We start from the raw sequence: 25,396 nt of genomic DNA, 5'->3' as shown, positions 1-25,396 counted from the left end.
AGGCAGTGAGTGGGTGCCTCCCACTGCAGCTAAGAGGAAGAAGGTACTTCCCAGTGCCTTCATCTTTCCCACGAGGAGCTCCAAGGCCTGTATGCTAAGCCAGCAGCCGGCCAGTGCCTGCTCCCTGCACTGCACTCCGGAGGCCTCCACCTGCTGAGGCTGGCCGGGGCCTTTGCAATCTCCTCTCTTGCAGGCTTATAATTTTCTGCCCAGAGGAGGCAGCTCGGAGCAGAAGGGATCCCTGTCCGCTCAGAGCTTCGCCCCAGGTTAGAGCAGAAATCGCTCCTTTCAGAGTGGAGCTCACCTGTGCCAGAGGATGCCCAGCCAGGAGCTATCCACCTTCTCCCACAGGAGGAATTAGCAACAGCAGGTGAACTCCCAGGCTCTCTACCTAACAGTATGGGACCGAGCAATTATGGCAAGCTGAGAAGTTGTCAAAAGGTAAAGTCTATTTTCAGGAAATCAACAAAGAACTGAGGACAAAGTAGGAGAAAACATTAGCCTTCTGGGATTCTTTTCAGCTAATGACATTTGCCAATGGGCCTCAGGGCATAAGCACCCCACTGCAGGGAAGGCGGGAGAAGAGGCAGAAGAGGAGAGAAAGGCACACACTTGGCCCCATGGGTGGTCACCAAAGCCAGTGGGGAGGCCGAGTGAGGTCAGGGAGGAGAATGTCTGCCACACAAAGTCCACCACGGCCCAAGGCAAAGCGGCCCAGAGGAGATGAGTGTCAAAATGCAGTCCTGGAACTTAAATTATTCAAAAACATGGGATTGTTTAACTGAAAGTTGAAAATGAGAGAGCCATTACACACCCTTGTCAAAAGTGTAAGGCTTGAGGAGAAGGTGTATGAGTTTCCTCGGGCTGCTATAAGGAATTACCACACCTGGGGGCTTAAAACAACAGACATTATTCTCTCATGGTTCTGGAGGCCAGACAGCTGAAATTAAGATGTGGGCAGGGTTGCTTTCTGTGGAAGCCCTGAGGGAGAATCCATCCCAGGCCTCTCTTCTAATTTCCGGGAGTCACTGGCGATCCTTGGTATTCCTTGGCTTGCAGCTGCATCACTCCAATCTCTGCCTCCATCTTCTCATCGCCTTTCCTTCTGTGTGTCTCTGTCTCAAATCTCCCTCTCCTTTCTCTTATAATGACACCAGCCACTGGATTCAGGGCCTACCCTACATCCAGAATGATCTTATCTCAAGATCCTCAACTTAATCACATCTGCAAAGACCCTATTTCCAAATCAGGTCACATTCACAGGTACCAGAGGTTAGGACACAGATCTTTTAGGGGGACGCAATTCAACCCACTACAGAAGTGTAACTGGCTCATCCTAAAAAAAGAACAGGGAAATTCATCGAAGTCCCCATAAGGGCAGCTTCAGTTGGACAGCAGCTGTGGCTGTGCTGAGGGATGCTACAGCAGGTGTCAGGGCAGGAGGATCCTCCCCTGGATATGGGGGATGGATAAATAACCCCTGGAGGCAGCCTAAGGGTTCCCAGATAATGTTCATGCAGAAAAGCAAAGGGGAGCACAGAGAGCCCAGAGGACTAGGAAACACATCTCCGAATCCTCCCAGAGCTGTGAGTGCCCAGCGGTCAGGACGGCCGCGACAGTGGGTTAGGGCCCCTCCTTTGTACCCACTGTTTAGCCCGCTAGTCTCTTCTTGGCAGCCTGCAGCAGTATTAAATGGTTCTCTGGCAAAATACGTATATTCCTCTTCTAGTGTACTTTCTAGGAATTCTAGTGCTGGGAAAAAAATAGACCCTTGGTTAAAAATGAATTTCTATATTGGCTTCAACTGATACTTCCCAGCCTTCCTGTTTGTGTTTTCCTCTTAGGTCAAGGGCAACAAGAACTAAGTGAGTCACTCCTACTGGAGCTTGTACATTGTTATGTTTCTAGGCAAAACCACTTTCAAGAGAGTAATATCTGGAAAGGTTTTCAATTTTCCACAAATTGAGTTCTCAGGGCCTTTCAAGGAAGAAATGAAAGATAAGGACAATCTATGAACTCAGGGATTTAAATAGGAACATCAGAATTTAGGCCACAGGCCAGGGAACGATGACAGGTGTCTCCACACCAACCCAGAGGAGAACTGCACCAGTTGGGGAGTCAGAACAGGGTCGCAGGAGCTTCATGTGAGAGGCTGAGCTGATGTTTAAATCACATTTGAGTCCACTGTGCCGGTTCAGTTCCTCTTCCCTTCAGGCCCTCTTGCGAGCCACACAGAAAGGAGGCAGCTACCTCCAGACGCCGACCAACCAATTGCAAGAGTAGGCCGCCCTCTGCAGGGCATGAGAGGACAGGAGCCGGATTTCTGCACCCTGAGGATTCTTTCCTGCAAGACTCCCAAACCAGCACAGTAATTCCTACACACCCCCTGGCTGGAAAGAGACTGGTTCCACCTGGAATTTGTTAATTTTGCAAGCGGTGCAGGATTAGAGGGCTAGAGGGACACGGTTGAAACTTTTGCTCAGGCATTTCGAATTAATCTGAAGCTACTAGCTAAGGGTCAGGGTGTTTGGTTGACCAGGGACATGGAAAGAAACAGGTGGGCCTCGTCCCGCAGGGCCTGCACCTGGGTAAGAATCAGTCTTCCCTGGTTAAAAGAAATCCTAGAAGCCATCATGTCCAAACCCTCATTTTCAGATGAGGAAATTCAGCCAAGAGAGTCTATGACCTGCTTAAAGACCCCCAGCTGGGACCAGAACCCAGGTTTCTCTGTTGGCCTTCTTCCTTACCTGCCCGTAAGAGCAAGCAACAATCCCGAGAGGGAAGAGGGATCTCTGGGAGAGAAGATGTGCCCAGTGGTCTGGCCTCTGGAGCTTAGCCTGGCCTTGTTTACTGTGGGACCTGCAGGCCAGCTCTACCCTCTCATGAGAAAGTTCCCCTGTATTATCTGGGCAAATGCTGGCTTATTCTGGGAGAGCAGCCCATGTTTGTTTCCAACACTTGCCAAGCTCCCTAAATGATGCTCTGTTGGCCTGGAAGTTCTGGGAGGGCAGAGCTCTGTGGCTTTTGCTGCCTAACGTACACAGGTGCTTGGTATTCGCTGAATTTATCCCAGTAGGTGAGCATGACCTCAACATTTTTCATGCAGTTGGGAGGATTTTATACTGAGCTGGTTGTACTCTCTCCTGCTCCTCCTTATAACAAAAAATATACATTTAATAGATAACTGGCCAAAGTTATAGGTGCCAGATGAGGCTACATGGGAATTACACTGAATATATACTGAGAGAGCCAATTCCGACATGCCAAGTATTTCCTATGGACTACAGTCTGCATAAAAAGTGAAACTTGGGGCTGGCCCAGTGGCTGGTGGTTAAGTTCACGGGTTCTGTTTCAGTGGCCCAGGGTTTGTGGGTCTGGATCCCAGAAACAGACCCACACACCACTCGTCAAGCCATGCTGTGGAGGCGCCCCATATCCAAAATAGAGGAAGATTGGGCAACAGATGTTAGCTCAGGGCCAATCTTCCTCACACACACACACAAAAGTGAAACTAGCTAAACTACTCTGTATGATACTCGAGTGGTGAATACATGTCATCATGCATTTGTCCAAACCCACAGAATGAACACCACCAAGAGTGAACCCTAATGTAAATTGGAGACTTGGGTTGATTACAATGTGTTGATGTAAGTTCATAGATGGTAACAAATGTACCGCTCTGGTGTAGGATGTTGATAGTGGGGGAAGTCCTGCAAGTGTAAGGGCAGAGGGTATATGGAAACTCTGTCCTTTCCACTCACTTTTGCTTTGAACCTAAAACTGCTCTAAAAAATTAAGTCTATTAAAAATCTAAAAATTTTTTTTAAAGTGAAACTTAATGAATGTATGAAATCAGTAAGTTTCTGCACAACCCAATTCCTGCGGTAAATGGGAAAAGGACCCCCAAATTTACACTGTCCAAGCTGTATTTGACAGATCCTAGAGCACCAACTCTCAAGAAGAAAAGTCCAGGTGGCTCCAAGAGAGAGATCGGCTGGTGGATACGTGTGGCTGGGGCACCGTGGAGGAGATGAGGGTAAAACGGCCTCATGGGGCCAGGCAGGGTCTCATCACCTCACAGTTTGACTTCTGGTATACAATCATACCAGCTGATGGGGTAGAGGCTACCTCAAAATCCAGGCCATCAGCTTTAGGTGGGTCCTCCAGGAAAGAGGAGGATTTAGCCTCATCTCAAAGCGTATGGAAATCTCTGCCTCTGTCAGGACATCACTGCCCTCGCCAACAAACAGCACTGTGCCGAAGGGGGTGCAGAAAATCAGGACGCTGCTCTGCCTCTCAGAAGCGTCAGTCTAGCTGAGGAAAAACAACGCGTACCCACTGTATTAGCTACTATGGCTGCTAATACAAATAACCACAAACTTAGTGCCTTAAAACAACACAAACTTATTATCTTACAGCTCTGGAGGTCAGAAGTCTGAAATGGGTTTTACTAAAACCAAGGTGTCAGCAGGGCTGCGTTCCTTCTGGAGGCTCTCGGGAGAGAGTCTGTCTCCTTGCCTTTTCCCTGTCTCTGACCCTCCTGCCTCCCTCTCACGAGGACCCTGTGACTACACTGGGCCCACCCAGATCATCCAGGATAGTCTCCCCATCTCAAGATCCTTAGCTTCACCACAGCTGCAGAATGCCTTTTGCCGTGTGAGGTGACATAGTCAGAGGTTCTAGGGATTAGGACGTGAACATCTTTGGGTGGCCATTATTCTGTCTACCACATCCACCAAACCGTTAAGTGCTAAATTATATGGGGACACTTTTACTCAAAGGGATCATTTTGACCCATTCGGAAAGGTAGCCCCTTTCAACACCAAATGCCTCAGAAGTCTTCAGACTTAACCAGTTCTTGCCCACTCCTAGAACAGTGGCTCTCCACGGGAGGAGGGGGGGATGATTTTGTCCTCTAGGGGACATTTGGCAGTGTCTGGAGATATTTTTGGTTGTCACGACTGGAGGAGTGGGGTGCTCTGGCATCTGGTGCGTAGAGGCCAGGGACGCTGCTCAGCATTCTGCAATGCCCAGGACCGCCCCACGACAGAGACTGATCTGGCCCAAATGTCGAAGGGGCCAGAGCCAAGAAACCCTGCCCTAGAAATCCAGACGGAGATGTGTTCAAGAACAAGGCTCTGGTCCACAAAAGAGAGAAATACCAGGATGAAGGATGTGTGCCTCCGGATCACCCAGTAGACTGAACACAACAGGGACAGGGACCCCACGGGCCCACGGCTCCCAGCAACTCCGAGAGGCCCTCCCTACCCAGATGTCATATTGAATCTCACTGTGACTCCCACTTCACAGAGCACTCGGCACTTAAGTCCCCCACGTTGCACAGACACTGCTCCTTCCTTTCATTTTTCCCCAATACCTGCGACTGCCGGTTTATTCGCCCAGGGCGGGCACTTGAAGGTACTTTATTGCCTTGAAATATTTTTCATCTCATTTTTTTTTGCATGAAATGAAATTCACTCTGCAGCCCCCCGAGGTCATTTTTCATCTCTTCACCCTCGGTGACACCGGTAAAGAGGGCATTGAGACCTTTCTTCGGCAGGCTCTGTCATTTTTTCCATTTTCAAACATAAGTGTTAATACTTGCAGGCTCGGCTGGGTTTCGATTGGCTTTACTGTGAAAACCGTGCAGTTTCCAATAACAGAGAAAGACAAGTGGTAAAAAAATCTGCACAGAAGAGCATAATTTTGGAGATTGAGACGAAGGAGACTGAGTCAGCAAATGCCGGGACCTGCAGGCCCACGTGACCTGCGTAAGCCTCTCAGCCTTTAGTTTCAGACACACTTGGGAAATTTAAGCAATTTACTCCTTCCTAAATGCTTCGGAGATCTTCCTAACCCACTCTCCGCATCTGGTAATATTAATCCCAAACTCTGATGGACCTTCAACAAAACCTGTATTCCCACGTCCTGATGAGGCAAATGCTTCCACAAGCTTCTCCCGTGTGCTCAGTAACTAAATCCTTTTGGACTAGATCAAAGAAAAGAGATGCCATACACTTTGAGTTCAGCTTCTAGAATTTTAGTTAATCCAACAATTTAGTGAGCACCTAGGCAGAGGCCATGTTGAGAGGCAACGGGGCCGAGCGCAGCAGAAAGAAGCCTGTTCCGAGCTGGCAGTGCCGCCTGCCTGCCCTCCTGGGCAAGTCCCATCTCTCTGAATTCAGTTTTGAACCATAATATGAGGGTGCTAATTCCTCTCTCCTAACTTCTGTGCTGAGTTCTTGGGAGGCTCAAGTAAGAATGCACTCAAAAGGGCTCTGCAAAATCAGGTTATATCAGTGTGAAGTCTTATTCTACAGGTAAGGCTGCAGGAGAGGAATTATTTTCACTCAAAAGCACAGGCAGGGGCCGGCCCGGTGGCGCAAGCGGTTAAGTGCGCAAGCTCCGCTGTGGCGGCCCAGGGTTCGCCGGTTCAGATCCCGGGCACGCACCGCTTGGCAAGCCATGCTGTGGCGGTGTCCCATATGAAGTGGAGGAAGATGGGCACGGATGTTAGCCTAGAGCCAGTCTTCTGCAGCGAAAAAAAGAGGATTGGCAGATGTTAGCGCAGGGCTGATCTTCCTCACAAAAAATAAATAAATAAATAAAATTAAAAGCACAGGCAGCAGAAATGACCTCAGGGCCTGACCCACACATAATTCCAGGGAGAGGATGTAGCCCAAACCTGATCTTGATGAGCTGGCCTGAGTCCCAACTGCAATTTTGCTGACTCACTTTTGACTTGGGTATACAATTTAACCTCAACGTTTTGTGTCTTCACAAGATAACAGGAATAAGATTGCTCCTTGTAGTGGGGTTAAGCCACGTGTGTTTTTGCAAGGATGAAGCACTATGCCGATTTGAGTAGGTATCTCCCTCCTGGCTTACCTGGTCAAAACCCAGGTCCTGCTTACCCGATCCTGTGGGCATGTGATGTTCACTCTTCCAATGTGCGCAGTACGTTACTATCCCTTCTTTACCAACATCGATACGAGTCAGAGCTGACACTCAAATTTTCCCTAGGTTATTCTTGGCTTGAATCAGGAATTGGTGCATGTTTACAGGCCTGGGTTTAAAATGGCCATAGAAAGGAAAACAAGCCAGAAGATATAAACAAAGGCTGCAGAGGCCCAATATATTGAAAGCAAGTCACATCTGCATTCAAAGATAAATACTTAATGGCCCAGCATGAATTCCATCAATAAATGCAGTGTTCATTCCCTCCCCACTGTGCCCCGGGGAATATGTGCCCTGAATTCCATTTCCCATAAACATTCTAACATAAAGGACAGATGGGCATTTGTGTAGAGCAATCTATCAGAGGCCGTCAGGAAATTATCCCAAGTATCTAACAACTCATCATTTTTAAAAAATTGGTATACCAGTCACTCCTTGTAAGTGTGCAATTCAGTGACTCCTTAGCAAATTCTAGAGTCGTGCACCATCACCACAATCCAATTTTAAAACATTTTCATCATCCTAGAAAGTTCCCTTGTTCCCTTTTGAGTTAATCCCTGGTCTCACCCCCAGGCATTCACTAAACTGCTTTCTGTGTTTGTAAATTTGCCTTTTGTAAATTTGCCTTTTCTGGATGTTTCATATAAATGGGATTCTACAATGTGTAGTCTTTTGTCTTTGGTTTCCTTTACACTTTGAGGTTCATCTAGGATGTAGCAAGTTCATGCCTTTTTGTTGCAGAGTAGTGTTCCATTATAGGGATATACCTCATTTCATTTACCCATTCACCTGCTGATCACATGTCCATTGTTTCCAGTTTTTGACTATTATAAATAATGCTGCTATGGACAGTCAAGTACATGTCTTTCTGTGGGTAAATTTCTAGGAGTCAAATTTCTGGGTCATATAGTAAGTTTATGTTTAACATTTTGAGAAATTGCCAAAATGTTTTCCAAAGTAGATGTACAATTTTATAGTCCTACCAGTGATATATGAGGGTTTCAGTCTCTTCAAACAGCCACCAACACTTGTTATTGTCTATCTTCTATTATAGTAATTCTCTTCTCATAGGTGTATAGTGGTATCTCATTGTAGTTTTAACTTACATTTACCTAATGACTAATGATGTTAAGCAACCTTTCACGTGCCTATTAGCCATTCACGTATCTTCTTTGGTGAAATCAAATCTTTTGCTCATTTTTAAATTGGGTTTTATTATTACTAATAAATCGTAAAAGTTCTCTATATATTCTGGATGGAAGTTGGTTAGTTTTTTTTTTATATCAGATATATAGTTTGCAAATATTTTCTCCCAGTTGGTGGCTTATCCATCCATTTTCTTTTTTCTTTTTTTTTTTTTCTGTGAGGAAGATCAGCCCTGAGCTAACATCTGCGCTAATCCTCCTCTTTTTGCTGAAGAAGACCGGCTCCCAGCTAACATCTATTGCCAGTCCTCCTTCTTTTTTTTACCCCCCAAAGCCCCGGTAGATAGTTGTATGTCATAGTTGCACATCCTTCTAGTTGCTGTATGTGGGATGTGGCCTCAGCATGGGCCTGGAATCCGAACCCGGGCCGCCAGTAGTGGAGCGTGCGTACTTAATCGCTAAGCCACGAGGCCGGCCCCATCCATTTTCTGAATGTGGTCCCTTGAAGCACGAAAGGTTTTAATTTTGGTGAAGTCCAGTTTGTCAATTTTTTGGATCACGCTTTTGGTGTCATATCTCAGAACTCTTACCCAACCAAGATCATGAAGATTTTCTCCAAAGTTTTCACCTAGAAGTTTTTTGGTTTTAGCTCTTATCTTTAGATCTATAATCCATTTTGCATTAATTTTTATGTATGGCATGAAGTAAGGATCTCAGTTCATTTCTTTTGCATGTGGATATCTAGTTGTCCCAGCAACGTTTGCTGAAAAGACTATCCTTGTCTTGGTACCTCTGTCGAAAATCAATTGACCACAAAAATAAGGATTTCTTGGGCCAGCCCCATGGCTTATTGGTTAAGTGCGCACGCTCCGCTACTGGTGGCCCAGGTTCGGATCCCGGGTGCGCACCGACGCACCGCTTCTCCAGCCATGCTGAGGCCGCGTCCCACATACAGCAACTAGAAGGATGTGCAACTATGACATACAACTGTCTACTGGGGCTTTGGGGAAAAAAAAAAGGAGGAAGATTGGCAATAGATGTTAGCTCAGAGCCGGTCTTCCTCAGCAAAAAGAGGAGGATTAGCATGGATGTTAGCTCAGGGGTGATCTTCCTCACAAAAAAAAAAAAAAAAAAGGATTTCTGGACTTGCAGTTATTTCCCACTGATCTATCCTTATGTCAACGCTGTGCTGTCTTGATGACTGTTTCTTCACAGTAAGTTTGAAATTAAAAAGTGAAAGTCTTTCCAACTTTGTTCTTCTTTTTCAAAATTGTTTTGCCAATTCCAAGTCCTTTGTATTTCCCTATAAATTTTAAAGTCAACTTGTCGATTTCTTTTTTTTTTTTTGTGAGGAGAATCCTTCTCCTTTTTTTTTTTTTTTTGCTGAGGAAGACTGGCCCTGGGCTAACATCCTTGCCCATCTTCCTCCACTTTATATGGGACATCGCCACAGCATGGCTTGCCAAGCAGTGCGTCGGTGCGCGCCCGGGATCCAAACCAGTGAACCCTAGGCCACCGCAGCAGAGCGCACACACTTAACCGCTTGTGCCGCCGGGCCGGCCCCCAATTTGTCGATTTCTATGAAAAATATCCAGCTGGGATTTTGACAGGAATTGCATTGAAGTTATAGATCAGTGTGGTAAGAATTGCCATCTTGACAATTTGAATCTTCCCATCCATTAATATACTTCTCTTCATTTCTAAATTTCTCTCAGCAATGCTTTGTAGTTTTTAGCATACCAGAATTGCATTTTTTGGTTAAATTTACTATTATTTTATTCTTTTTGATGCTATTGTGAATGGAATTGTATTAATTTTATTTTCAGATTGCTCAATACTAGTAAATAGAAATATCGTTGTTTTCTGTATATTAATCTTGTATCCCGCAACCTTGCTAAACTCATTAGTTCTGGTAGGTTTGTGTGTATGTGTGTGTGTGTATTCTTGGAACTATTTACATATAAGATTATGTTATCTGCGATTGATAGTTTTATTTCTTTGACAATCTGGATGCTTTTTTTTGTTTTCTTTTTGTTTTTTTGGTCTTTTTGCAGAAGTGCCAAAAGTGTACGTCTTACCTTGTTTCTGATCTTAGGGAAAAAGCGTTTTTGTTTTTTTTGTGAGGAAGATCAGCCCTGAGCTAACATTCATGCCAATCCTCCTCTTTTTTTGCTGAGGAAGACTGGCCCTGAGCTAACATCCATGCCCATCTTTCTCCACTTTATATGGGACGCCGCCACAGCATGACCCAACAAGTAGTGCATCAGTGCGCGCCTGGGATCCCAACCTGGCCACCAGCAGCAGAGCGCACGCACTTAACCGCTGTGCCACGGGGCTGGCCCAGGGAAAAAGCATTTAATCTTCCACCATTAAGCATGATGTTAGCTGTGAGTTTTTCCATAGATGCCCCTATTAGGTTGAAGAAGTTCTCTATTCCTACTTTACTGAGAGGTATTTATCATTTATTTGTTTGTTTGTTTTTTATCAAGAATGGTGTTGGAGTCTGTCAAGTTATTTTTCTGTGATGTGAGTAATCATGTAATTTTTGTCTTTTATTCTGTTACTATGGTGTATTACTGTGGTATAATAAAAAATATATATTTGGTCTTTGTCCCTGGTTCCTGGCACAGAGCTCCTAAAACCTTTGGAATTTCCTGAGTGATAGGAGTGTCTTTAGTTATCCATAATAAGCCCCTTTCAATCACACCTGAGTTTATGCCAATGAGGTGACTCTTGGTGGGCCCTTAGATAGCTTCAAGATGGGAGCTGGTGGCCTGGGGAACCAGCTGCATAATCAGACAGTTGGAACTTCAGCCCCACTTCCCCCACCTCCAGGAGGGAAGAGGAGCTGGAGACGGAGTTAATCACCAATGCCAATGTTTTAGTCAATCATGGCTAATTAATAAAATCTTGATAAAAACTTGTGAACAAGATTCAGGGAGGTTCTGGGTTGGTGAACACATTGATGTGCTGGGAGGGTGGCATGCCCAGATAGGACATGGAAGCTCTGTGCCCCCAGCCCCACCTTGCCCTATGTATCTTTTCCATTTGCTGTTCCTGAGTTGTATTCTTTATAATAAAACTGCAATAGTAAATATAGTGCTTTTGATACCAAAGCTCTTAATCTCAAGTTTGTGTGCCTGATGCTCAATAAGCCAATCACTGTGACATCTGGTGCTTGGAGATGGAGAAAGATTTATTCAAATTGGCAAAAATGAGAAGGGAGGAGAATACATTCTCTCAAATCTGCCCGAACAAAAGAAGAAAGCAAGGCGGGTTGTAGAGCTAAGGGGCTTGGGAGGAGGAGTTTCAGAGAAACAAAGAGGAAAATCTGTGTTTCTTTCACTCCAGATAAGCCCTCATGCAATCAGACTTCCAGGTGTCAAAGGCAGCTGGGGGCTGGTTATCTGGTGATCATATCTTCCTTAAAGTCATTCTTTTCTTCTGCAAAACAAGCTCATAAATCCTTGTGACTCTTGAATCATCCCTCAGGTTAAACAAGAAAACAGCAAATTATAGCAGTTAAGTGCGCACGCTCCGCTGCTGGCGGTCCGGATCCCTGGTGCGCACCGACGCACCGCTTCTCCGGCCATGCTGAGGCCGCGTCCCACATACAGCAACTGGAAGGATGTGCAGCTATGACATACAACTATCTACTGTGGCTTTGGGGGAAAAAATAAATAAATAAAATTATTAAAAAAAAAATGAAAACAGCAAATTAATGAGATTAACTTCTTTTCATCTGTGTCTGTATTGGGAACAAGGTTGAAGGGTAATCACGTTCTTATTGAATATTTACAGGAACCCTCAGGTACCCGGCTTCACTTTCCTGACTCTGTGAGTTGATCTAGAGAATTATCAAACCTGAGGGAGGAGTGTGGGAACCCCTGAATTTGTGGTCAGCCAGGCAGATGTACAGGAGCCTTGGGCACAGCCAAGACTTGTGGCTGGCATCTGAAGTGGGGGCTGTCTTGTGGGACTGAGACTTCAACTTACGGGGTCTGTGCTAACTCTGGGTAGTTAGTGTCAGAATTGAATCGACTTGTAGGACACCCAGTTGGGATTGGAGAATTATTGGTGCTGAAAAATGACATAATTATATTAATTGATTTTTGGATGTTAAAACATTCTTGCACTCCTGGCATAAATTCCACTGGGTCATGGTGTTTAATGCTATTTATATGTTTGTTTTATCTGGATTTGCTAATATTTTGACCTCTATGTTCACGAGGGATATTTGACTGTAGTTTTCTTTCCTTGTGACAAGAAATTTTCACATATTGAGTTATATGGGGTAACTGTTGGGGTTCAAAACTGATGTGGCTTGAACTAAAAAGCCTGACAACGGCCTATCAAACATATATTGTACATCTGCTTAAGCATTAAAGAATGCACTCTCTTAAGATAAGAATGCATACTTCCCCGTTACCCCCTATTAGTAACACCCTATTGGTTAACACCCTATTGGTAACGCCCAGATTAGTCCCTTTCCTGACATCACGGGGGGGGGGGGGGGGGCAGGGGGGGTCATGTTGACCTGCTAATTTGTAAATGAATATGTCTTTGAAATTTTGATGAAAATGTATCCTGGGTGAGTTTAATGTATGTTGTTTGTTCTAAAAAGATATACAACTGGACTGAAAACCATGCTTCTCCGGAACGCTTTCTAAGGCCTTCCTGGGTTATAATCCTCACTCTGGCTCAAGTAAACTCACCTTATTTCTCTTATCTATAGAATGGTCATCTGTTATTTTGCGTCAACACTTGTGATGTCTTTGACTTTGGTATCAGGGTCACACTGGCCTCGTGGAATAAGTTGGAAAGGGTTTCCCTCTTCCTCTGTTTATTGAAAGAATTTATGAAGGATAAGTATTATTTCTTCTTTAAATAGTTGATAAAATTCACCAGTGAAGCCATTTGGGCCCGTAGTTTTCTTTGTGGGAAGATTTTTAACAATTAATTAAATTTATTTGTTATAGGTCTTTCCAGATTCCTATTCCTTCTGGAGTCAGTTTCAGCGGTCTTTCTAGGAATTTGTCCATTTCACCTGAGTGGTGTAATTCTCTTCCTCCTTTTGAGGTTAACTTTCATTAATATGGAATGTATTTAATGTTGAAAGTTGCAATATTTATTTATTCTCACTCACCCCTAAATTTAAACCCCTAACTCTCATTGGTCATTGCAGAGTATGACCATGCCATCAACCTATCATACATTTGAGATGGGTATGGTTTTTATAGAGGTACAAACACAGGAAATTCCAAGTGTGTACACCTTCTGCACTGGAACATAGAACGCATTTCAGCTTATCTCACTGCAGTTGATCAGTTCTGTAGCAGTAAGAAAAGTTTATAGACAGCTATACACTGCACTCATTGTTCTACAGCAAATACTGATGACCTAAGGGGCTTTTCCAAACAGGTTATTATGTGTGCAATTTTCTTTCTTAAAAAAAAGATTAATAGCAGCAACAATCCACTGCAACTTGGCTATTACCCACAGAGGAATTGCCCAGCCAATTCAGAGACCATGGCACAAAGGAGAAGGCTGTTTAATCAGAGAGAATTTCACGAGTGATCATTATCAAGGCAATTGTCCCCTCTCTACACCAGAATAAGTGGTTTCTTAATGGACACTGACAAGAGATTTTCAAGTAAAACTCCCCTTATCTCTCTTATCTATAGAATGGTTATTGGTTATTTTTCGTTGACAACACTTAATCCAGTTTTTGGACTTTTCACCTCCTTTAAGGACACTAATGATTCAGCACTTTGACTCCAAGAAAACCCTTTTAGCCAGATATTTGGTAAAAAGAGAAAACAACAAAACTTAAGGCTACAGGAGTGGCTGGAACAGCAAGAAGGAAGATGTTGGGGGGAAATAATTTCTCCTCTACCCTTCTAAGTTCTTCTGGCTGATCTAAAAATTAACTTGACATGAGACAGATTAACAGGAGAAAAACGAACAGAAGTTTAATGACATGTACACCTCCTGTATACATAAGAGGGACCCACGAAAACTGAGTAACGTGCCAAAATGGCTGAAGCCACCACCTTAAATACCATCTTCAGCTAAAGACAAAAGAAGATCTTGGAGGTGGGGAGTCAGTTATGGGAGGTTACCAGGAAAAGCATAGTAAACAAAGGCATGGTTGTTATGCAGATTTAAGTTGTTGTCTTCACCACTGATAAAGAGTTTCTAGAGATAAAGTCATCCTCCTCTTCCCGGTACAGCAAGAGAGACACCTTTACAAGTGGAGATTTCCCTTACAACTGTAAATGTCTTTTACAAAGGATAACTTCTACTTGGTTTTCAGAGCTTCTCCCACGTCTGCTGTTTCTTAAAAATAACCAGCCTAAAATAATCCTTATGCCAAAGAGACATTTTGGGGTGACAAAATCTGCTCCCCTACAAAGGTAAGAGAAACCATGGAGAGTGGGGTACAGGATGATGCATCTGATCAGATAATAAAAAAACACTTCAGGGGCCAGCCCCTGGCGTAGTGGTTAAGTTCTCGTGCTCCTCTTCCGGCAGCCCGGGGTTCGCAGGTTTGGATTCTGGGCACAGACCTATGCACCACTCATCTAGCCACGCTGTGGCAGGCGTCCCACATAAAGTAGAGGAAGATGGGCATGGATGTTAGCCCAGGGCCAATCTTCCTCAGCAAAAAGAGGAGGATTGGCAACAGGTGTTAGCTCAGTGCTGATCTTCCTCACAAAAAAAAAAAAAGAGGTTCAGTATTACTATGAAGACTCATATTCGTAACTGTGTCCTAAGCTTTAAATGTTCTCTGAGGTTCCTTCCACATCTATACTTTATGATCCATGACTGCTGATCTGAATCTATTATGTTTCTTTCCATATTCTCAAAATCATAATAGAGCAATAGCTATTCAGTTGCTAACTGCTTACCCAGAGTCACCTTGTAGCTCAGATCTATACTAGCTATAATAACAAATATATTTGGTCTTTGTCTCCAGTTCCCGGCACAGAGCTCCTAAAACCCCTGGAATTTCCTGAATGATAGGACTTTCCCTTGTTATTCATATGAACCCCTTTTAGCACACCAGACTTTATGCTAATGAGGATAATTAGGATGGGGCCCCTAGATGGTCTCAGGATGGGGCTGATCACAGGAAAGACCAAGTGATTGGAGGGTTGGAACTTTCAGCCACATTCCAGCCCCCTGGAAGGGGGCCAGGGGGAAGCTGGAAATTAAGCTCTGTAAAAACTCTTGAACAATGAGATTTGAAGAGCTTCCAGGTTGGTGAACACACCACGTGCTGGGAGGGGTGGCTGGGAGAGGGTTCAGAAGCACCAAGCACCACCCGCCCCAACCTTGTCCTATGTATCTCTTCCATTTGGTCGTTCCTGAGTTGTATTCTTTATAATAAACCAGCAATAGTAAGTAAACTGTTTTTCTGAGGCTGTGAGTGATTCTAGCAAACCATTGCACATGAGGAGGGGTTGTGGGAACCACCCCCACCCCCTGACTTTATAGCTAGACCAGTCAGAAGTATGAGTGGCCCAAACTTGCAACTGGGTCTGAAGTGAGAGTGGTCTTATGGGACTGAGCCCTGAGACCTGTAGAGTCTGACACTAACTGCAGGTAGCCAGTGTCAGAAGTGAACGGAATCACTGGACACTCAGCTGGTGTTGGAGAATTGGTCGGCTTGGGGAGAAAACCCCACACATTTGTTGTGGAAGCATTACCAAACCAGGTTCATTTTTGCCCACCGCCCAGAAAGCCAAACACCGAGATGACGAGATTGCAGCAGAGAGAGGGTTTTTTAATCACAAGGCAGCCAAGTGAGGAAATGGGAGAATGAGTCTCAAATCCACTTCCCTGAAAATAGGGACTCAGGGATATTTATGAGGTAGGAGGCAAGGCGGTCTGAAATGTGGAGACAGATGATTGGAGATGAAGAGAGATGAGGTAATTGATGATCTGCGCAAGCGTAGTCAGACTTCATGCCTCTTCATAGGACACATGTTCACAAAATGGCAGCGTTAGCATGACCTGAGGGTGGAGATTCTAGCTCCTTGACATCAAAAAGTCCCTTATCGAACATCTGCACGGGCCCAGTTGATGGGTTGGTGGTCTCAAGCGGCCTGAAGTGGACAAGGAGTTCTAATTCCCAAAAAACAGCTCAAACACCCACTACCACGGTGACCAAGGCTCCAGGGAGATGTTATCTATAGGAACCTATGGGGAGTCAGACAGCCTATTGCCTATGCAGCACAGTTAACAAGGGGCGGGAAAACAACTAAGAGCTGTAATCCGTAATTGCAAAAAGGAAAAAAAAAAATTTAGTTACTAGCTACTTAATCATCAATGGCTAACTGTTTGCCAGTTTCAGAAGTAATGAGTAAAAAGATCATCAGACTTGTTTACACAAAGGATACGTATAAAACGACGGTCCTTTTCCTCAGGAGTTAATCTAGCTGTGAGAACAAGGAAAATGCAGCAGCAAAAGGAATGGGCACAGGACAAGGTGTGACCCAGCCCGCAGGAGCTTCATGGCAGCCAGGGGCACAAGCAGGCTTCATGAGGAGGCGGGACTTGTGCCAGGCCCTGAAAGACAAACAGGATTTGGATAGAAGGAAGGGGAACGATAGGTCCTTCCAAAAATAAATACAACAGGAAAAAAGACAGAGACGCTAGAATAAGTAGAATATATTCAGGAAGCAAAAATAAAATCAGCTTGTCTAGAGAAAATGGTATGTTTTGGAGACTAGGAAAGGGGTGGGTGGCTGGGTGGGGTTTGCAGTGCAAGGCACAGTGGGATCAGGTTTTCAAAGTAGCTGGATGCCAGCCTAAAAAGTTTGGGCTTTGTGGTGGCGCAAGCAGTTAAGTGTGCGTGCTCCGCTGCGGTGGCCCGGGGTTCGCCAGTTTGGATCCCAGGTGCGCACCGATGCATCGCTTGGCAAGCCATGCTGTGGCAGCGTCCTGTATAAAGTGGAGGAAGAGGGCCGGCCCCGTGGCTTAGCGGTTAAGTGCGTGCGCTCCACTGCTGGTGGCCTGGGTTCGGATCCCGGGCGCGCACCGACGCACCGCTTCTCCGGCCATGCTGAGGCCGCGTCCCACATACAGCAACTAGAAGGATGTGCAGCTATGACATACAACTATCTACTGGGGCTTTGGGGGATAAAATAAATATAAATAAAAATAAATAAATAAATAAATAAATAAAGTGGAGGAAGATGGGCACGAATGTTAGCCCAGGGCCAGTCTTCCTCGGCAAAAAAAGAGGAGGATTGGCAGATGTTGGCACAGGGCTGATCTTCCTCACAAAAAAAAACAAATTGAAAAAAAGTTTGGGCTTTGTCTGGTAGAAGATTAGGAATCACCAACATTTTCTGAACTAAGACATTTAAGGAAAATCACAATATCCCTCATCTTCTACCAATTGTCAACCATCATGAAAGAAGTAGCTGAAGGGGCTGGCCTGGTGGCGCAAACGGGTAAGCGCGCACTGCAGCGGCCCAGAGTTCGCAGGTTCAGATCCCAGGTGCACACTGACGCACTGCTTGTCAGGCCATGCTGTGGCGGCGTCCCATATAAAGTGGAGGAAGACGAGCACGGATGTCAGGCCAGGGCTGATCTGCCTCAAAAAAAAAAAAAGAAGAAGTAGTTGAGTGGTTTAGCAGACAGGATTTTTACAAGTTTGTCTCTCCCTATCTTACTTTCCTACTGCTGCTGTAGCAAATTACCACAAACTTAGTGGCTTAAAACAACACAAATCAGGGCCAGCCCAGTGGCGTATTGGTTAAGTTCCCGCACTCCACTTCAGTGGTCCAGGGTTCACAGGTTTGCATCCTGGACGCAGACCCACACACCACTCAACAAGCCACGCTGTGGCGGCGTCCCACATACAAAATAGAGGAAGATTGGCACAGGTGTTAGCTCAGCAACAGTCTTCCTTAAGCAAAAAGAGAAAGATTGGCAACAGATGTTAGCTCAGGGCCAATCTTCCTCACACACACACAAAAAAAACCCACAAATCTATTATCTTACAATTCTAGAGGTCAGAAGTCCAAAATTGGTCTCACTGGACTAAAATCAAGGTGTTGGCAGGGCTGTGTTCCTTCTGGGAGCTCTAGTGGAGAATCTGTTTCCTTGCCTTTCCTTTTCCAACTTCCAGAGGCTGCCCACGTTCCTTGGCTCATTGTCCTTTCCTCCTTCTTCAAAGCTGGCAACAGCAAGCTGAGTCTTTCTCCCATTGCATCACTCTGACTCTGACCCTGACCCTGATCTGTCCGCCTCCTTCTTTCACTTATAAGGACGTTTGTGATTACATTGGGCCCACCAAGATAATCCAGGAAAATCTCCCCATCTCAAGGTCAGCTGAATAGCAACCTTAATTCCATTTGCAACTTTATTCCCCTTTACCATGTAATATAGTCACAGGTTCTGGTGATTAGGACATGGACATATCCGGGGTGGCCCTTATTCTGCCCACCACACTCCCCCTAGTAACTGGAAAACAAGTTGGCTCCATGTTGCCTCAGCTGTGACAATCCTGGCATCCTGCCATGACAGCCACCTGTAACATAGCTGGAGCACAGCTGTCAGCTGTCTGGGTTCTAAAGCAGATGCCTGGAGTTTAATTCAGCTCCATCACTTACTAGCTCTGCCATCTTGGCATATTACTTGACCTCTCTGTGCCTTCCTCACTGTCATTGATACATGGCTTTTTCATGTATAAAATGGGTATAATAATGGCACGTAGCTTATAAGACTTGTGAAGTGCTGGGGCCAGCCCAGTGGCGCAAGCGGTTAAGTGCGCACGTTCCGCTGGGGCGGCCCGGGGTTCGCCGGTTCGGATCCCGGGTGCGTACTGACGCACCGCTTGGCAAGCCATGCTGTGGCGGTGTCCCATATAAAGTGGAGGAAGATGGGCATGGATGTTAGCCCAGGGGCCGGTCTTCCTCAGCAAAAAAAGAGGAGGCTGGGTAGATGTTAGTACAGGGCTGATCTTCCTCACACACACACACAAAAAAGACTTGTGAAGTGCTTAGAACACTGCCTCGTATAGTTAAGCACTCAATATATATTAGCGAAGTCTGGAAACAAAGAAAATTAGCCTTGGAAATTCAGGCTTTGGAGGGCATGATGGCACTGTGTGAATGTACTGGGGCCCATCTAGAATATCAAGTAATTAACAAGAATAGACACAAATAATCCTGTCCTGCATTGAGCTATTCACCTTTTGCTAGTTTCAGTGATTACACTAATCCGGAAAGGAATAAAATGAAAGAACTGATCTCTCAGCAAAGAAAACAGACTGTCTACCACACACAGTGCACTTTTATCCTGCAAAATAACGAGACCGGGCAAAATGGTTCCTAAGTCAAAGGGTTTGCTGGTGCCAAGGCAATGACCTTCAGTCTAAAGCAGTTCTGGACACAAAACAAATCCTTACCTGCAGAACAGAGCACACGCAGTGCAGCTCTGGGTCCAGCCTCGTGCAGGAGGAGAGCCAGCCCAGACGCCCCTGCACGGCTCCCTCTGACAGCATCTTCAATTCGACGGACCACTTACCCAACACGCCAACTGGAAACATTTGCTGTGCTCCTCTTTTATTTGAACGGTTGTAACCACACAAAAGAAGTAGGGAAAAAACATCTGCTTCTTCCTCAATACGCTCTCTCACAGTGCCTACAAGATGTCACCAAAAGACTGTGCTTTCAGTTCCTGTGACAATTATCCCAAGAGATCTCTTTTAAAGTGTAAAATAGAGAGAACTAAACCAATAAAAAAAAAAGTCAAACAGGCTTAGAATATAAACAAAAAGATTGAAGAATTGGGAATATCTGACAACATTTTAAGGAAGAAAAGAAAAAAAGAGGACCATGAATTGAAATGAAGTCAAAAAGAAATGCCCAAATGAGCCTCTTTTGGATTTGATGTCTCGAAAACTGCAATCAGCTTTTTCTTTAAATTACCCACCTCAGTTCACACAGAATTAGGGCAGAAAGACTCATGACAAAAACATCAAACCTTCCAGATTTAATAGCAGCTCAGAAAACCAACAGTCACAACCAGATGTACCAGGGAAGTGCTCAAGGCATTTTCAGACTATTTGTAGACAAAGTTGAAAATAATGTCAAGTTTGAAAGCCACTGAGAAACATTACAGTTTCTTGGCCTACCAGATTAAAAAACTATACTTCCTGGTACTAAAATTTAGTGTATTACAGATCAACAAAAAGAAATCACACTCAAGAGAATGAGAAGATAAGCCATAGACTGGGAGAAAATATTTGCAAAAGATACATCTGGTAAAGGTTTGTTATCCAAAACATGCAAAGATGGGGCCAGCCTAGTGGCGTAGCAGTTAAGTTCATGTGCTCTGCTTCAGAGGCCCGGGGTTCACAGGTTCGGATCCCAGGCGCGGACTGACGCACCACTTGTCAAGCCACGCTGTGGCGGCATCCCATAGAATGTAGAGGAAGATGGGCACGGATGTTAGCCCAGGGCCAATCTTCCTCAGCAAAAAGAGGAGGATTGGCATTGGATGTTAGCTCAGGGCTAATCGTCCTCACCAAAAAAAAAAATATATATATATATGCAAAGAACAAAGACGTTAATAGACACCTCACCAAGGAAGATACAAGGGTGGCAAATAAGCATCTGAAAAGATGCTCCACATCATATGTTATCAGGGAAATGCAACTTAAAACAACAATGAGGGCCGGCCCGGTGGCGCAAGCGGTTGAGTGCATGTGCTCCACTGCGGCAGCCCAGGGTTCGCCAGTTTGGATCCCGGGCGCGCACTGACCCACTGCTTGGCAAAGCCACGCTGTGGCAGTGTCCCATGTAAAGTGGAGGAGGATGGGCACAGATGTTAGCCCAGGCCAGTTTTCCTCAGCAAAAAAAAAAAAAAAGGAGGAGGATTGGCAGATGTTAGCACAGGGCTGATCTCCTCACAAAAAAAAAAAAACAACAATGAGATACCATTACACACCTATTAGAATGCCAGATGCTTGACTGCTTTAAGCCTTTTAATCCGTACGGAATTAGGAAAGGATGTGGAGCAACAGGAACTTTCATTCATTGCTGGTGGGAATGCAAAATGGTACAGCCACTTTGGAAGACAGTTTGGCGGTTTCTTACAAAACTACACATCCTCTTACCACACAACCCAGCAATTGAACTCCTTGGTATTTACCCAAAGGAGTTGAAAACTTACGTCCATGCAAAAACCTACACACCGATGTTTATAGCAGCTTTATTCATAATTGTCAAAACCTGGATGCAACCAACATGTCCTTCAGTAGATGAAAGGATAAATAAACTGTGTACATCCTGTTAAAAGTTAAACTGAAGCTCATTAAAAATTTTAAGAGTTTATTTGAGCAAAAATCGATTCGAATTGGGCAGCATCCAATCTAGCAGATAGAAAGGAGGTCTGAAGAGCTATACAAGATGAGAGACTTTTATAGGCAGAAAGAAGCAGGAACAAGAAAGTTATACAAGGCGAAAAAGTGGATTGGTTATTGCAAGGTTACTTTCCTTTAGGGGACGGCAGGGGTCTATCAGGCAGATTACCTAACTAGTGCTGATCAGTTGATTCCTGATTGACTGGTCTAAGATTCCATTTCTAGAAGAGCCAAAACTGTAATTAAGTCTTGGTTTGGTACTTAGAAATGAGCTATCAAGCCATGAAAAGACATTGAGGAAACTTAAATGCATATTACTAAGTAAAAGAAGCCAATCTGAAAAGGCTACAGACTTTATGATTCCAACTATATGACATTCTGAAAAAGGCAAAACTATGGAGACAGCAGCAAGATCAGTGGTGGGCAGGGTCAGCAGGGAGAGAGGGATGAATGAGAACAGAGGATTTTTAGAGTAGTGTGAAACTACTCTGTACAATACTATAATGATGGATCCATGTCATTATACATTTGTCCAAACCCATTAAATGTACAACATCAAGACTAAACCCTAATGTAAACTACGGTCTCTGGGTGATAACCACGTCTCACCATAGGTTTATCAATTGTAATAAACGTACCACTATGGTAGGGGATGTTGAGAGTGGAGGAGGCCATGCATGAGTCCGGAATAGAGGTATATGGGAAATCTCTGTACCTTCCTCTCAATTTTGCTGTGAAACTAAAACTAAAAAATAAAGTCTATTAAAAAACTGAATAATAATAATAACAATAAAGTCTATTTTTTAAAATTCAATAAAAGAAAAAGTTTCTAAAGAATCGAACAAAAAAAGAAATCACAAAATTTCAAGAGTCAGAGTATTTCCATGAAATATGTTTCCATAGTTTTTAAGAAAATATAGAACAATTCTTTCCTTAAGAAATATGAGTTGTAGAGAAAAGACTTGTCTAACCATCTTTTACTTGCTAGAAACCAAACCAAAAGAACCCAACCAAACAAGCCAAAGTAGTTATGTTACCTTTTAATGAGACATTTACTTTTCAAATCTGACAGTCTTTTAATCAATATCCGTAATCCATATTCATAATCATTTCACTGCTGATTATATTACAAAGACTCACAGTATTACATTTACCCCACTGTATGGCTGGAATTTGATCCTGTTGGGGCCCAGGACAGGCCACCTCAAGATGTTCCACAATGGCATGTTGACTATTTTGAGTTAAAGTTACTTAAAAAGCCAAAAGGGCCTCTGACCCACCTGTCTGTTTCCCCAGAAAGCAGGAAATAAATCTCCCATGTGAAAGGTGCTCTCCCTGCATCCTTATCAGTAGAGCTAGGAAATTCAAGGCCGAGAAGCCTGCATAAACAAACCTGGCTAGTTTACTATCGCAAGCCTAGACTCTGCTTAAATTCCTCACTAACTACATACCCCAAACTTAAGTTTCTTTGCCCTGTCAATTTTTCACAAATTTATGTTTCTTCGTGTAAAAGATAAATATACTGTCTGTTTTGTTCACTCTCCAAGCATCATTTCTTTATGGTCTCCAATACGTACGTATTAAACTGGGTTTTTCTCCTGTTAATCGGTCTTGTGTCAATTTTACTGTTAGTCCAGCCACAAGAACACAAGAAGGGAAGAAAGGGGATTTTCCCCACCCTGACAATCCAATTTACCCAAGACTTCCATTTTCTTAGAGGACCAAATGAACAGAAGTGGACTCTTAGGCCATATTGCAAAGAATATTTTCTTTCAATTACATAATGTCTCTCAATCTGAGAAAATAAGGAAGGATATACATATTCTACTTAGATGACTTAATTCATGGTAAAACTTGACTCAAGAACAGCAATAACAGTTTCTAGAATCACTCAAATCCTTGCTATGCTGTTTGACATTTGTTCAGAGGAGTCAAGCCTAGAAATAGGGGTTTAGGAGACAACATCGTCCTGGAGGACAATTCTAAGATTCCCTGATACAAAGTCAGCCAGGGAAGCCTCAGCATGGGGGAAATTAGAGATTCCCATCTACTAAAGTTATGTATACATATAGCTCTCAAGAACAAGGCAGAATAATTCTAAGGATTGTGGCCCTAAAGGAAATGTCTGACAATAAACCAGGGCTGGTTCATTTCAAGGCCTTTCCCTCCATAGGATTTTCTACATGTATTATTGATGATGAGGAAGAAATATTCCAATCTTGTTTATAAGACCCTGCTTAACACTGCTTTGGTCTTGTGCATGAAAGTGCTAACACAACAGGCCTGAGACTGCCATTCTTAGACGCCTGTTTGCAGGCTTGGTCTTTGGCTGGCATCTGGGTTCTCAGAGCCCAGTCAACAATTTCTAGTCAACAGTTAACTGCAAAGAGTAGCTCAGTGTATCTACACTGTTCGTGTAAACAGTGGTTTGTGCTAAATAATGCTTGCTTTCTGCCTGGGAGTCTGGAATCTCGGTAGGTGCCAGGCAGAGGGTGTCTGTGACCAGTGCCCAGTAAACACCTTGGGTGCTCTGTCTCTAGGAGGCTTTCCTAGGCAGAAACATCGCACACGTTGCTGCATTTTCCTTGCTAGGGGAAGGGCGAGCTGAGCCTGTGCCTGGGTTCCTCCAGACTCCACCCGGGTCTTCATCCCTTATGATCCTGCTGTGTATCCTTACCACGTCACTCTAATAAACCTTAGCCGTTAAGTGCAACATTAGCTATGATTCCTTCTAGCAAATCTCCCAACTTAAGGGTGGTCTGGGGTCCCCTTGAGACACAAGCACTTACGTAGCTTCCCTCAATTTTTAAATTATTTTTAATTGTGGTAAAATACACATAAAATTTATCACCTTGACCATTTTCAAATGCGCAGTTCAGTGGCATTAAGTATATTCACATTGTTGTGCTACCATCAGCACCATTCATCCACAGAACTCTTTCCATCTTCCCAAACTGACTCTCTATACCCATTAAACAACTCCTCATTCCTCCATCCTCCCAGCCCCTGGCAACCATGATTCTTTCTGTCTCTATGAATTTAACTAGTCTAGGTATTTCACATACATAGATTCATACAGCATTTGTCCTTTTGTGACTGGCTTATTTCACTTAGCATAATGTTCTCAAGGTTCGTCCACGTTGGAACAGGTGTCAGTGCTTCATACCTTTTAAAGGCTAAGTAATATTCCACTGTATGGATATACCACATTTTGTTTATTCATTCATCTGTTGACGGACACTTGGGTTGTTTCCACCTTTTGGCTATTGTGAATGCTGCTGCAACGAACATGGTTGTACAAATATCTCAAGTCCTTGCTTTCAATTCTTTTGGGTATATACCCAGAAATGGAATTGCTGGATCATACGGTAATTCTAACTTTAGTTTTTTGAGGAACTGCCGTACTGTTTTCCACAGAGGCTCCACTATTTTACATTCCCAGCAACAGTGCACAAGGGTTCCAATTTTTCCACATCCTCACCAAAACTTATTATTTTCTGTTTTTTTGATAGTAGCTATCCTAATGGGTGTGAGGATCTCAAACTATTTTAACCATTAATTGGCAACTTATTTGTATTTTGAGAACTTAGAAACTCCCAGGGGATTTATCGTATACAAATCAACAACCAAACAAACAACAAAACTCCCAGAGGAAAGAAATCCTCTATATAAAATGCCAAAGCCCAGGTTTAAAGGTTTTCAAGCTTTTGAGTATGGGAAAACTCTGGGGCTGAGGAGGAGGGACTTCTTCATACTCACAGAGAAAACATCTGTGATTCAATAAATGTTGCTCAAGGTCTGAGCCAAATTTCAATATGTACCATATGAAATTTTCAGTAAAAGAGCAGCACACCTATATTTACACACATACACCTCGATGTGAGACCAAGCTAAGACTTTTACTTACCTA

At 44.0% G+C, this 25,396-nt stretch overlaps 1 long non-coding RNA gene across 2 annotated transcripts in view; it reads right to left on the bottom strand.

Moving 5' to 3' along the window:
* Positions 1-6,560: 6,560 nt before the first annotated feature.
* The window catches only part of LOC131417797 (uncharacterized), a 188,827-nt gene continuing 169,991 nt past the window's right edge, over positions 6,561-25,396 (bottom strand). The window contains exon 7 of one of the 2 annotated variants that reach the window (XR_009222757.1): positions 6,561-6,582. This is a non-coding gene — a long non-coding RNA (uncharacterized LOC131417797). The remainder of the gene's footprint in view (positions 6,583-25,396) is intronic. The other variant, XR_009222756.1, reaches the window with a different exon arrangement.

The sequence above is a fragment of the Diceros bicornis genome, chromosome 18, assembly GCF_020826845.1.
Source record: "Diceros bicornis minor isolate mBicDic1 chromosome 18, mDicBic1.mat.cur, whole genome shotgun sequence".
In the NCBI taxonomy this organism is placed as follows: domain Eukaryota; kingdom Metazoa; phylum Chordata; class Mammalia; order Perissodactyla; family Rhinocerotidae; genus Diceros; species Diceros bicornis.
This window is presented reverse-complemented; position numbering and strand designations above follow the sequence as displayed.